Genomic DNA, 12078 nt, shown 5'->3' on the forward strand with positions numbered 1-12078 from the left:
GCGTTGGAATGCAACCTTTAAAGGCAAGGCATGATGGTGTACTTTTTTCTGCATTAAAAAAAGCATGCCTTTTAAAAAATAGCAGTTTATTAGGACATAATTTACATGCATATATTTTACAGTTTAAAACATGCAATTCAATGGTTTTTAGTATACGTATAGAATTGTGCAACCATCACCATAATCAAATCTTAGAACGTTTTCATTGTCTTAAAAGAAAGCTTATACATTTTAGTAGCCACTTCTTACCAGATCCCCTACCACCCTTTCTACCCTGCTGCCTAGCCCTAGACAACCACTAATCTACTTTCTGTTTTTGTAGGACTGGCAGTTCTGGACATTCATATACATGGAATCATGTGACAACATATGGTCATTTGTAACTTTTATTTAGCAACTTTTTGAGATTGGTATATATTGCAGCATATGTTAATACTTGATTCTTTTTTGTTAAATATTTTATTTATTGTCAAATATCGTTAAATAATATTTTTATTTATTTTTTGTTAAATAATATTTTATTTTGTGGATGTGGATATACAATGCCACATTTGGCCGTTCACCAGTTTTTGGACACTTGGACTGTTTCAACTTTTGACTATTAAGAATAATATGGCAGTAAACACTGGTGTATAAGTCTTTGTGTAAACATGTTTTCAAATTTTTTATTTTTTTTTTGAGACAGAGTCTTGCTCTGTTGCCCAGGCTGAGGTGCAGTGGCATAATCTTGGCTCACTGCAGCCTCAACCTCCAGGGTTAAACCAATCCTCCCACCTCACCCTCCCAAGTAGCTGGGATTACAGACGTGCACCACTACACCTGGCTAATTTTTGTATTTTTAATGGAGACAGGGTTTCACCATGTTGGCCAGGCTGGTCTCGAACTCCCGACCTCAAGCAATCTGCCCACCTCGGCCTCCCAAAGTGTTGGGATTACAGGCGTGAGCCATCGTGCCTGCCCTTCAAAATTTTATTGAGCATGTTATCTAGGAGTTAAATTGTTGGGTCATGTAGTAACTCCATTTTGTAACATTTTTAGGAACTGACATACAGTTTTCCAAAGTGACTATCATTTTACAATCCCACCAGCAATGTATGGGAGTTCCAACTTCTCCACATCTTCATGAAAAATTTACTGACTGTTTTAAAATTATAAGCATTCTATTGGTTGTGGAGTGGTATCTTGTTTTGACTCACATTTCCCTAGAGATAATTCATGTTGAACATCTTTTTGTGTCCTTAGCCTTTTGAATATGTTTTTAAGAAATGCCTACTAAAATTATTCGTGAATTTTAATTGGGATGTTTGTCTTTTTATTACTAAGTTGTAAAAGGTCTTTATTTTTCTGGATACTAGGCCCTTATCAGATACATGATTTACAAATGTTTTCTCCCTTCTTTCCCTTTCTTCAGATATCATATGCAGCAAAAATATTTTTAAATTTGATGATGCCTAGTTTATCTATTTTTTTCCTTCTGTCACTTGTGCTTTTGATGTTGTTTGTAGTTTTATCTCTGTGATTCCTTTTGAATTATTCTTTCTGAACGATGTGAAGTGTCCAATTTTTTTCGTTTGCATATATGTATCTACACAATTTTAACACATGCAAATGAATATTCAACAAGTAAGTAATTGCCTTCTTTCTTTTTCCCTATAGCTTATTGGGGTACAGGTGGTGTTTGGTTCCATGAGTAAGTTCTTTAGTGGTGATTTGTGAGATTTTGGTGCACCCATCAACTGAGCAGTATACACTGCACCCTATTTGTAGTCTTTTATCCCTTGCCCCCCTCAACCTTCCCCCCAAGTCCTCAAAGCCCATTGTACCACTCTTACGCCTTTGTGTCCTCATAGCTTAGCTCCCACATGTCAGTGAGAACATACAATGTTTGGTTTTCCATTCCTGAGTTACTTCACTTAGAATAATGGTCTCCAATTTCACCCAGGTCGATGCGAATGCTGTTAATTTATTCCTTTTCATGACTGAGTAGTATTCCATCATATATATACCACAGTTTCTTTATCCACCCATTGATTGATGGACATTTGGGTTGGTTCCACAATTTTACAAGTAATTGCCTTATCTTGAGATCATTTGAGGCCTTTAATTCTCTCTATAGGACTGTAGTTAGTTTGACATGGGATGGGTCAATAAAAGCTCTAAAAAAATTAGTATTTAGGCTTTATTGCCATTTTACATAATGTATTAAATTCATCCATTTAAAAAATCATTCTGAGAACAAGTTGTGGCATGTTTATTATGTAAAGTTGTAAAAAATGTAATGTCACAAATGGACTGAGAGTGCAGCAGACATAAAAGCCTTTTCTTTGTCAGTCATTTCTTTGGTTTAACACATAAAATAACTCATTTGGCTATTCCTATATAGAGCTCAGAATTCAAAAAAGTTTATCTGCCTAAATGGCAATAAGAAACTTTTATGATGAACACTAGTCAGAGAGAAAATAAGTGTTATTATAACAGCATTGAGAAGATATGTTTGCTTAGTTGTTCTCATTTTTTTCTTCTGGTGTTATGATTTAAAGTCTTAAATTCAGGTAAAAAGAAGTAAGCCTTCTTAATATGGAGTTTGAAAATGGCTCAGTTTTGTGCTCACAGAAAGGACAATGAATCTTCTTATGGGACATACATATGTATTAAATGAATTTTAATATTTTTTCTTTCCATATTGAACAAAATTGATAGTGGAAATGGATTAAACTTAAGGTCCCAAATTTTGGCAAAGGAGGATGGTGACATTTACATGGTGCAAAGTTAACTATTGAATGAAACATTAAACACAGCTTAATGTATACAAGTTAAAGGTGGTTAATACAAATCATCAATGGCCAAACCATTGAAAATGACTTCAACAAACCATTTTTGGTAAAGCAATTCCATGTAAATTACTTTACATTTTAATACATTACATTTTGCCCTCACAGTCAATAGAATTTCTTTGAGTATTATGTATTAAAGTCCAATTATCTGCATGGCGTCCAGATGGCTATCCAGAGAACACAAAAGACATTGGTCCAACTTCAGTGATCCATCATGGATCAACTTAGGCTTCTCTTGTCTACCATCCAGTCTTAAATAGATATTCTCTTAGTTATTGATGGCAACTACCCCAAAAGGTTTTGGTCCAGTACTTCAATAAACGTGAACAAAACACATCTATCTACCTATCATCTATCTAATCACCTAATTTTTTTATTCTATTTTTTTTTTGGTAATGAGTCATGAAGTTTTCATCCTGCATTTACATCCATTATAACTATTGGGAGTGATTTTGCTATGATTTGCTTTCCTCAGCTGTCATGGAGGCAGGACAAGGTGGAGTTGGCAATTATGCTCAAAATACTAGGGGATAGGATGAAATTATGGCAGTGAGTGTGGACTTTAGCATGCTTGCTCTACTTTCTTTCAACATGGGGATTATTTTTAGATATTAAGCGCTCTTTTGCATGATGTTAACTTGTTCATTTAGGAGAAAAAGTATCAGGAAACTCGAGGGGTGGAATTAATCTTGATGAATCAGCACTACTTATGAGAAGTAGTGAAGCTAAAAACCAGCAAAAAAATAATTTAGCAAAATGACTTTTGAAATGATTAAAATTAATTATTATAGCCTCTGGCAAGAGTTTAGCTTGAAACCAAGGAGGCTTGCATGTTCTGTCCTTCAGTTCAATTCAGCTTACCAAGTATTTAAATCCAAATTCCCCATTCGATCCTACCTTTCCTTCTCTAGTACTGTCCTATTTTTCCTAGGTTAGCTGCCTGATGCTACCTGGGGACCATTCTCTCCCTTTTCAGCACCCCATGATGTTCTCTAAAAGTCTAAGAACCATTTCAGTGCTACTGCATGTGCTAACTCGTCTGACTTTGGTTGATCTCCAGTTGCTTACACTGATTTTCTTGGTCATGAACTGAATCTCGGAAAAAGTAACTTACAGCCAGGAAAGAGGGCAGGGTGGTGCCATGACAAGCCCTTGGAAGAATTATTTTAGGACAGGTAAGCCAACCTCTTTGCCAATGAGTAATGCCTGCTATATTTAGAGTTAAGTAACACACATCCTTGCTCAGAAATACTTTCTGAGAGCTCCAGTAAAGGGCTTTTAAATAAAATTCCTGAGAAACTTTTACTTTCATTTAGATAAGCCTTTATAAGAGCAGAAGTATTAAGGTTCATGTAAGAACAATACTGCTGCTTCTCGTTGAGAATCTATGACAGACAACGCCTATGCTACCCCTTATTTCCATGCTATTTTCTAATTCTAGGCAACTTTGCAATCACTGTATTTTGTCCTAAAACACGCCTATATTTACCAATTATATTAGTGATTAAAGTCTTAGAGGATAGAGTTTTTGAGGGCAGGACAGACTTACCATTGTAGATGTTGGACCAAGGTGTTCTAAAAGGTAATGGTATTTCTAGGTATATACTGGACTAGTTAATAATAGAGTCATCAAACTATAGAACTGGAAGGGAACTGATACATTTAGCTTCCTTATTTTCCAGATACGAAAAATAAGCCCAAGATTTGAGCAAGTAACAGAGTAAAGCAAAATGTCAAACTTAGGCTTGTTGACTTGCAGCCCAAGCAAAATGGAAATGGAATGGTAGGTTCTGGGTTTCCCTTTTTCCTCCACATTTTGTGCTGACTCATACACCCATATTTTCTTAGAGAACCCTGTTCCTCCCTCTAGGCTAAGGAGAAGGTGCATGGTGATTGGGAGGGCTCTAAAATTAAGCTCATGGGTTTTCCCTAAGAAGATTTGGGGGAATCTACAGTGGTTGCATGTGAGAAGAGGATTGTTCAGTATAGCAAAATCTAGTGTTCATGGCTTAGATTCCTTTTTAAAAAATACAGTAGTAGGGAAAACCTTAGCCATAATTAATTTCACAAGAGGTTTTTTTTTTCCTGTTGCCTTTTTTGTTTTGTTTTAAGGCTAATACTGGTTTCATTTAGTATCTCCTATCACTCTAGTAACTAGCCTTTTGTTATAAGGCTAATTCTGGAGTCTTTACAAATCTAATATTTCTCTTAAGAAATTAGGAAATACTGTTATTGTAGAAACATTCTCTTAAATACTCAAGTAGAAAACAATATTTTATTAATTTGGAAAAATGTACACTACTCATGTGACAGGTACACCAAAATCCTAGACTTCATCACTATACAATTCATCCGTGAAAACAAAAGCCATATGTACCCCTAAAGCTATTGAAATAACAGCATAAAAAAGAAAGTATTTGTGCCTAATTACATATGGAATATATCAACATAGGATCATTTAATCATTGCAAATGAAGCTAAAATTCACTGTGACCACATCCATAATCACTTCTCAGAAACGACAGCTATTATCAGTTTGGTGAGAATTCTTCCAGCACTTTTTGTAGGGTATATACATGCATATTTATATCTGTAAAATACGTCAATTTTTTTTTTTTGCTTATGTTTTACAATTAAGTTGTAGCACACCATACATAGTTTTAGGCAGTTTGCTTTTTTCTTTTTTCTTCCAACATATTTCTTAGAGTTTTGTTGTTGTTGTTGTTAGTAATATAGTAGATATACCATGGTTTATTTAGCAATTCCTCTATTTATGAACACTTAGGTTATTTCCAACTCTTAACCATTATTAATATTGTTGCAGTTTACATCCCTGTACAGGCCTCTTTGTTTTTATGTGCCAGTGTTACTCTGGGTATATACAGGAAGTTGTCAAGTCATAAACTGAGCACACTTTCTTAGTTTTACAGATACTAAAGATTTTTCCTCCTAGGTGGCTGTATCACAGAGTATGTGTGTAAGAATGTCAGTTTTCCCTCATTCTGGGCCATTCTTAGTAATTAAAAAATTTGTGTTAACAAATTTGTATTGCTTCTGATATAAACAAAATATTTTTACTATCTTACTATTATGCATAAAGTTTACTTGAGGTTTTAATTGAATAGGATATTCCCTATCACTTTTGGTTTGCTGAGACCTTTTTTATTTGAACGAACAGACTTTGAAACTGACTGAATTGTTTTTTTCTGCATCAACTTTGATGGTAAAAATAAATTCTCCTTTAAATTTTTAATGTTACACATTATGACAATAAAGTTTCTTATGTGAAATCCTCTTTGCATTTCTTGAACAAACTATAAAGAGTCATAATATATTAATTTGCTTATATATTGATATATTCAGTTTTATATACATTTTATTCAAGATTTTTGAATCTGTGTTCATAACATTCTTTATTTTATTTTACTTTACTTTAAGTTCTGGGGTATATGTGCTGAACGTGCAGGTTTGTTACGTAGGTATACATGTGCCATGGTGGTTTGCTGTACTCATCAACCCATCATCTAGGTTTTAAGCCCTGCCTGGATTAGGTATTTGTCCTAATGCTCTCCTCCCCTTGTCCCCCACCCCCTGACAGGCTTCAGTGTGTGATGTCCCCCTCCCTGTGTCAATGTATTCTCACTGTTCAACTCCCACTTACGAGTGAGAACATGCGATGTTTGGTTTTCCATAACATTCTTTTCTTATGTACTGATTATTCCTTGTCTGATTTTTATTTCAGTGTTAGGAAAGACTTCTGCAATGAAATATTGGGTAGCCTTTTCTTTTTATTCTGTAATTTAAAACAATTCCATAATTAAGGATTAATTTGTTTCTTGTAAATTTGGTGAAATTTGAGTAAAACTATGTGGGCATGGTGCTTATAAATCAATATTGCCTACTGACTCAACTTCCGAAATAGCATAAGAGCAATCTGTTTTTCTATTTTTTAAATCAATTTTGTTAATTTAATATTTTCTTAACTAAATTTTAATTTTATCTTATTTCATTGGCATGAGGTTGTTTATAGCATTCTCGTATGATTTTATGGTGTTACTGCTTTCTCTGTATCTTCAAATGTTATATTTAATATATTTGTGTCCTGTCTACTAACCTTGTCAGATCTGCCTATTTTGTTCTTCTTTTGAAAATAACAAAATTTATTTTTGTTTATTCTTTTTACTGTTTTTGTTTCTTTCTATGTTTTAATAACTTTTCCAAAATCTATCAGTTGCGTTTTATTAGGCACACATTTTCCACTCTCTCAGTTTGTTGTCTTTCTCATAGTGTTGGCTTTCCCTGCATGATTGGAAATTATTGGTTGGGGAGTTATCTTCTTCCCTATGATTCACTGTTAGACTGTCTAGTTGTCCCAGCACTATGTAGAGCAGGTACAATTTCCAAGTAGAGGTTGGGACTGAAAACCTGATCTACAATACATAAATTATTACTATTTGTTTTGCAATGCCACCATGGTGACATTTACTTATGTAAGTTAGGGAGGTGTGACTCCATTGTAACTTTGTTGCTGTGACATGAAAATTAAATTTATAGAACAGAGACCACTGGTGGTGGAGAGAGTGGGATGGGACAGGGGAAGAGGGAATGGTAGTTTGTGAGAGCCTATAGATTGTTTCTTATAGTCTATCTGTATCCAAGGCTGATGTGGTCTGTTGCGTAAGGAATTACCAAATGTCATTTAGAGGTGAGACTTGAGACTAAGGTGGCTAAACGATCAGGGCAGTAACAATTAAGGAGAAAAAATTTAATTTAAGGAATGATAATAACTGGTGTTAATTTATGGAGTAAACTCTCAGGCAGTCCTGTATGAATGTAAATTGAAAAAATCTTTAGGGACAATTTGGTGATTTAGTATCAAGTCCTTAAATATGTGAAAAGGTCAGGCAATTTATTTTAAGGAAATAACCAGATAAGTGCTCAAAGATGAGTGTCTGAAAATGCTTACGAAAGCATTAGAACATTAATACAATTTTACTAAATAAAACATTCAATGGCTTATTTTAGTGTATAAATATGTCATTAAATGTTCCACCTTTGTAAATTCACAATTTTGAATTACCATATTACACACTCTGAAAAGCCTTGAAATTAAGACATTTTCACAATTGTTTTAACTTTTTTTGGTGCAGATCACTTGCCTTCTTCCCTCCCCATAATTTGGAACTCCTTGAAAGAATTTTCAGAAGTTTGAAAACAGAGTGTCAAATAATTAGTTTTAGATTCATTCAGTAAAACAATAATCAGTAATTAAGACATATTAACATAGAAAGTATTAGTAATATATTATTAACTACATATGTTATATATTACATATGTATACATATAATATAGTATAAAGCATATGTAGAATGATATCATTTTATAAAATATATTTCCAAGTGACAAATTCATAAGAACAATCTGGAAGGATATATATTAAAAGGTTAATATGGTAAAGGAATTATGGGTGATTTTATTTTCTTTATTTTTACATTTATAATCTTAATATGTCAGTTGTCCAATGTGCATGGGCAAACTAATGCAAAATATTAGTTTGTAGTCAGAAGATAATATTTTCACTGAAAGAACTGGAAGTATTGGAAGTATTTTCTTCATGGGCCCCAAATTTCATTATAATGAGAATTTTAAAATATTTTGAATGACAGTAGCATTACTGAAATAAGTGTATAACATATTAAAGTAGATATACTATACTTAAGATAGACTATACTCATTTATATGTAAAATGTTGATTTAAAAAATCTAAACAAGCGCTATATTAATGTTTTGCTCCAAGCATACTTGAATTACTAATTAATCCCACATTCAAAACTAATGACGAAAAGAAATTTACAGTATTCAAAAATATACTTTACTTTACTTTGGCTATGGATGAAAAGAAAAAAAATTCTTCATGCTTAAATAGGTTAACTTGTTCCATTAAAGCAATTAAAATGCTATCATTAGCATTAGTTGTTTCTTTGCGTAGTTGACAAGCCTGGGTGAATTTGGTTTTGTTCAAAGTGCACAGCCACTAGCTCTGAGTGCAATGGAGTATTTTGCAGGCTTCAGCGCAATCTTATTCTTTGATTCTATCTTTCTGTTCCATATCCTTCTCTTCCTTTTGTATTCCACAAAGATTATGCCACAAAGGAGTCCTTTGAAGTCAAAGGCAAAATAAGAATTTGGTAAACTTTATTTCTCCACATCTGAGTTTTGTTTTCAAGACCTTTTTTCTCTGTCTAGATGAGTTTTGCTAGCAACTGAATGTTTTTTCAAGGCTCAGGTAGATATGTACTCCAGCAAATGGCTATAGGAAAGTAAACTGAAGATGATTCCTAAGCGATTTTCTGTAATGGAAGAATAAGGGGAGGGACAGTCATACATATGGTATGTTCATACACATATGGTATAGTTTTCAAATACGTTTTCTGTAAAATTAACAGAGGAAAGTTACTCAAATTATCATAAACATGTTTGCTGAAAAAAACTTATAGGCCAAGAGAAGGAAATATCCCTAAGGCTATTGACTTTTCGGTAAGATTTTCTTTTGTGCTAAAAATAGAAACTCCTCTTTTTCTTAGCAGATATGAGGCTTAGTAAACTCTTTTACCTTTGTTGATCACTTATCATTTTGTCTTTCTTCCCAGGTAATTTCATTTTAGTCTATAGAAAGTCATCAAGTGCCTATTAAAAACTATTTTATTATTTGTCTATGTGTAAAATATAGAAGGTTGAGAAATCCTTAATTTTAATATGAAAGACTGTCTGAAATTAATATACACGACAAATAAAGATATATTGGTTATAATTAAGTGAATTGAAATCCCACATATTTTGTTCTAAGGGTTCTTTTTTTTCCCCATATTTTCCTTCTCTGCCTACATTAGGATAAAAAATGCTTTCTTTCAACATTTCTTTGAACATTTTCATTCATGTCCTTAAAGACATTCCTAATGTCTGGTCTAGGTGTATTGCTCTCCCGAACTCTTTGGCCTATTTGAACACTGTGTGTTGGAACAAAAATGCCATTTTGTGTGAGTTTTTTTTTTTTTAAACAATGATGCAGATGGTTTGAGTAGGCAAACACCCATCCATCAAATACCTGGGATTTTCACAAATTGTGTCAAAGCATCCAGCATTTATGTAATCCCCGAACAATTGTTCATTTGCCCCAAGCAGAGTATAGAATAAAAGTATTTAGGCAAAATATACAAAACTTGATATTTAAAATGTTTTTTATTTTGCCAAGCATAAGATGGAAAAATTCTCCAGGGGATAAACAGTAACTTTCTGGAAACTTGTAAGTTTTCCTTTTGAGTAAGTTTAGATCATTTGTCATAGTCACACCATTCCTACATAAGAATGCACAGATAGCTTATATACATAATACTCAAAAAATCAAAGGATTCTACATGAGTAAGTTATCAATTGGTACATTAATTACATCATATTAATGTGACATAAATGTTGTTATTGTTGAATATTTATAACTTTCCTGGTTATTTTCTAGAGAATAATTATAAGTAGTTCGTGATTAGCTGTTCTCTATTAGAGGCTACCTTCAAAGTTTATGTAAACTAAAAATAAAATTTAAAGCACTCCCTGCAATTATCTGAATGGACCTTTCCTCTCAGCCAGAGTTAACTCCAAAGTTATCCTGAAAAACTGGTTCAGTCCCTGGTTGGGAGTGGGGGTCTGAACATGCCTCATTATGCCCTCTTCCCTTTTGGAATTCAGAAAAAGCCAGCCAGCATTTAACATCAACACAGACCTTAAATCTGATAAGAAACTTTCATAATCTCTTCTCTCTGAAGCCTGCTACCTGGAAGTTTCATCTGCATGATAAAACTGTGGTCTCCACAGCTCCTTATTGTAACTCAGACATTCCATTCTACTGATAATAACTCTTTCAACCAATTGCCAATCAGAAAAATTTAAATCCCTAGAAGTCCCAGTCACCGCCAACTTCCTGCCGCCCTGCCCCACTTCGAATTGTCCTGCTTTTCTAGACCAAACCAATATATATCTTAAATGTATTTGATTGATGTCTCATGTCTCCCTAAAGTGTATAAAACTAGGCTGTACCCTGACCACCTTGGGCACATGTTCTCAGGGTCTCCTGATGAGGCCTGTGTCATGGGCCATTGGTCACTCATAGTTGGCTCGGAATAAATCTCTTCAAATATTTTACAGAGTTTGACTTTCTTCAATGATAGTTAACAAAGTCTTGGGTAGATCTAACTGTGGCTCTCTAATAAACAAATTCTTACATCCTAAGATTTTTTTTTCTTTGTACTTCATAACAGCTTTGTCCTAGATCCAAGGATGATTTTAACGTAAATGTAACAGACAGAATATTTCTAATGGTATTTGCATGTAGTGTTTAAATGACCCTATATTGGTTAATTCAATGAATAAATAAGTAGACATAAAAGGCAATAGCTAGGGAAGTTAAAAAAAAAAAAAAACTAGTTCAAAAAAAATCCCTCTAATATATAAGAAATAATTCCAAGGAAATTTGCCTTCAACTAGATTATTTAAAATGCACATAAATTTTGCATTTTTATTACAAAGGTATTCCTAAAGTTTAATCCCCAAATTCAGAAAGCTGCATCCAAGTTCACATTCAATAAAACCTCCAGAGCAGAAGATTAAAAACACTAATAGAGGACACTTTCACTACAGGGCTAGTACAATCACAAGATAGACTCCAGGACCCAAAGAGCCAGTGGCAGATGTCATGTTAATATTTGACCATCATCAAAGCCCGCATTGTTGTTCTCTCATCTTGGTATTCACATGGCTACATCAGTAGCACGATGTGTTTTTGAGTGCTTTTTTTTTTCAGCAACATCTGTGGTGAAGGAAAATGCTATGTCTCCAAATTTGTCTTTGGGATATTGTTGCAGTATTAAATACAGCAGGGTGTTGTTTTATAATACCAGGAAATGCACTAAGACCTTTTAAAAGAAAAATCAGCATGCCTCAATCAAGGGATGTGACTCCTTCTGTGAAAGTGTTTTATGTTATGTTTTTCTTTCAATGATGTTATATCTCAGAAGTATTTCCATATTTAAAATATTTTCATGTATGTTTTCTCACTTAAAATATACATGAGAAATAGGTCACATTTTAAAATATGGCAGAAATGCGAAGCCTGTATTTCAAAGTTGAATGAAAGAGTAGAAAAAATATACATTTATTTTGGTGCCAATATTAAAAATATGGCTATTCATATGCA

The sequence above is a fragment of the Pan paniscus genome, chromosome 6 (genome assembly GCF_029289425.2).
Source record: "Pan paniscus chromosome 6, NHGRI_mPanPan1-v2.0_pri, whole genome shotgun sequence".
In the NCBI taxonomy this organism is placed as follows: domain Eukaryota; kingdom Metazoa; phylum Chordata; class Mammalia; order Primates; family Hominidae; genus Pan; species Pan paniscus.